This window comes from Psammomys obesus, unplaced genomic scaffold (genome assembly GCF_907164565.1).
Source record: "Psammomys obesus unplaced genomic scaffold, mPsaObe1.curated_primary_1811, whole genome shotgun sequence".
NCBI lineage: Eukaryota > Metazoa > Chordata > Mammalia > Rodentia > Muridae > Psammomys > Psammomys obesus.
In genome coordinates, this window is record NW_026585895.1 from 10,368,334 (window position 1) to 10,371,551 (window position 3,218).

Here is a 3,218-nt window from a genome sequence, read left to right on the forward strand (position 1 = left end):
TATGTATGTATGTATGTATGTATGTATGTATGTATGTATGTATGTATTCAAATAAGGAAATCAAATAGGAAGGACCCTGAACTTTTGGCAGAAACCTGCTCGGTTAACATTGTCTGACTTCTGTCAGATGCTTACAGTTCAGATGGAGGCGTGATTTTCCATGTTTCTCCTGAATAGCTAAATTCCTCACTGTCAAGCGGTAACCCGTTCTGCTTAGGTATGGCCATGCTCTCTGCTGCTTAAATGTAGAATCCTGCTGGAGACTTCACAAACATTATGGAGCCTTTCAGTTTTAAATGGCACTCCTTCAAGCCTTTGTGCTAAATTATACATGTAAGGAAAAATTGCAAATTGTTAATAATATAATGCATAGATTCATTTGATTTTGCATTTTCACATAAGTTTATAGATTGTTTCACTTATACTAACACATTCTTTTATTTGTTATATTTTTAGGGCACAAGGGGAAAAATCAACCTAGACTATTCTTGCTTTTTTTAAACTGTGCTTCCCACTAATTCAATATTGTAGTTTTCAGTATTAAACTATGCCAGTAAATTCTAACAACCTAGGCATTTTCAGCTAACTTGTCTCTTTTCCTGCCAGGAGCAGGCAGGTTTAGAGGAATACCACCTTCATTTGTTAAGATAATCCTCCACAAAAGAAGACTAAAAAAATCCAGTTTATTTTTTTTTAATAATAGTACTTTTTCTGGACATAAAAAAAATCTGTTTTAGATTTAAAAATCACTGTGATTAGGCCTACCCTTGTGCAATCTTCAGAAAAACATATTGTTTGGAATGTTTTCCTTGACGGTGTCAGTAATACAGATATGAAACAAAAGATTTGTGTGCACCTTTCGTTACAGTGACATTGATAGAATTTACAAAGGTAATATAAAATGACATTAAGCAACATGAACAAAGTTGATCAAATATTCATTTTACAGATACAATTTTCCCTCATGTGAGTCCATTCAATAGCAACATTAAACCAAAGCCAAAGAAAAATAATTTTACCTAAAATTCTGATGAAGAACTAAAACAAAATTGATCTGACCTCTTAATAAACGTCCGTTTATTGTCTTAAATCCATTTTTTCCTACTTTTCTGAATCACGTTGACGAGGCATCTTAGAATACAAGCATATATGACAACTTGGACATAACCATTTCTATTTCTTTTGTGTGTCGTTACTGAAAGATTGAAACAAGCTTCACCTAAGAGTAGTGATGCAAAAATAATAGTACCCTGGTCTGGCTGCGCAAGAGCAGAGGCAAACAAGAGCTTCGTATTAAAGCGCTTCTGGGTAGCCGACATGACACATGTAGCGAGACGTAAATAATGACAGACGGAAACTATCATAAGGTCTGTGAAGCATCAACATACTGCTATCATTTTCTCTCCAACCCTGCCTTGCTGGCAGCTCTCCTCCTTCCAGGCCGAGAGATCATTTAAAAAGCAAATCCTAATGACTCTGCCCAGAGTAACAACTGTCGGGAAGCATGGCATCAATTTAACTCAGTTTAGGAACTCAGAGTAACAGCCATTGTTGACACCCTAAACTCCAGCGGTTCTTCACAAATCAATCCCTGCCTCCATGGTACCCCTTTCCCTGTTGCTATTTTCAAGCCTTAAAAAGAGTTCATCCCCTCAGGTGGGGAAATGGTTCATCCGAATTATTCACTTGGCATTCCATATGTCATCTGGAAGATGTCACCTAGTTTTTAGGACCAGCTCATTTGGTACAAGGTGCTTCAAGGCTCTCCCTCCTCCTTTCCATGTGGCACACATTATCTCCTGCGTATTATGTATGCACCAGCTAACGGCGGATGAGTAACATCCCTGTGTCCCTGTAGCTTAAGTGTAACACGGCTATGGTTCAGGTAAACACGTCTGTACATGGCTGCCATAATCAATGTGGAATGGCAGAACAATTTTGCAGATGCATTCCAAGGAAGGAAAAAAAAGGGGGGGGGGGTGTCTTGTCCAGATTCAATAGAATGTATTCACCAAGAAAACCTGAGCTAAAGCACCCGCTTGCTTTATTTGATAAGGCAGGGATGACTTTGCAAGCCAGGGGGAACTGAAGCTGATGCACAATAGGATAATAGCATTATCGCTTTGCAAAGCAGCATGTACAGCTGTACTTGGGTGCCAGTGGAAGGGCGGGGGGTGGGGTGGGGGTAGCTTGGGGAGAGCTTTCTGGCTATTGGAAAAGACAAGGAGCTCAAGCCGCCTGGTTGTGAAGTAGAATGTATGAGAATAAATTGCTGGCAATTTCCTGTTTGGTTAAAAACCAGATAGCACATATGTGTTTTCATTGTCATGTTGGGGCTTGAGGACATGTGGATAAAGTAGGGGGGGGGCTTGGAGGCAGGAAAGAAAGGGGGAGTTTGCAACAGCCTGTCTTAATGGAAAGCTATTGATCTCATTTCACAACGCTTTAATCTCTAGCTAAATATCTTTCTTACCTTGTAGAAAAGAGATGCCAAGTTGAAATAAATAATAAACACACAATATTTTAAGGACTTTTGAATTTTGCATGGTAATAAATATTAATGCAGTTTGTGACTCCCAAAGAAAATAGAAGGCACTTAATCCTGCAGTTGATACCAGGTAGAGTGAGGGTTGATTTCCCGGGGCGAAAGTGAAAAATGTACTATTTGGACTTAAATCTAGATTTAATAAATAACTAATTTAAGATCTTGTTCTATATGCAAGGATATAATCACAAGGCATTCGGTTTTAAAAGGTTTCATTTATTCTTGTGAGCTTAATTATTGCTAGGAAACTGTGAGCAATTTGTTTTTTACCAGTGTCTGATTTCTGAGAATGGTTATTAAATATTAAATGGATGCATAATTCAGGCAATTAAGAAAGTAATCACACAAAGTAATGTAATGGAAGTTAATTATTACTGCATAAGCAAATAGTTCATTAATGCTAGTAGTTGCTATGGCTGCATCCTTAATACGTGCAGAAGCGAAGCATGACTCCTCTGTGTATTCCAGGAGCTGGTAGGAAATGTGATGCTACATACACAGAGCACCGCTAATGAAAAGCAGAGGCAAAGCAGGCCGTATTGACCCCTGACTTGTCCAGATAAGGTAGGATCATCATTACTTAGGAGAGTTTTGTTGAAACCAGCATGGCAATAGCTGCTTATCATTGTGTGTGTGTGTGTGTGTGTGTGTGTGTGTGTGTGTGTGTGTGTGT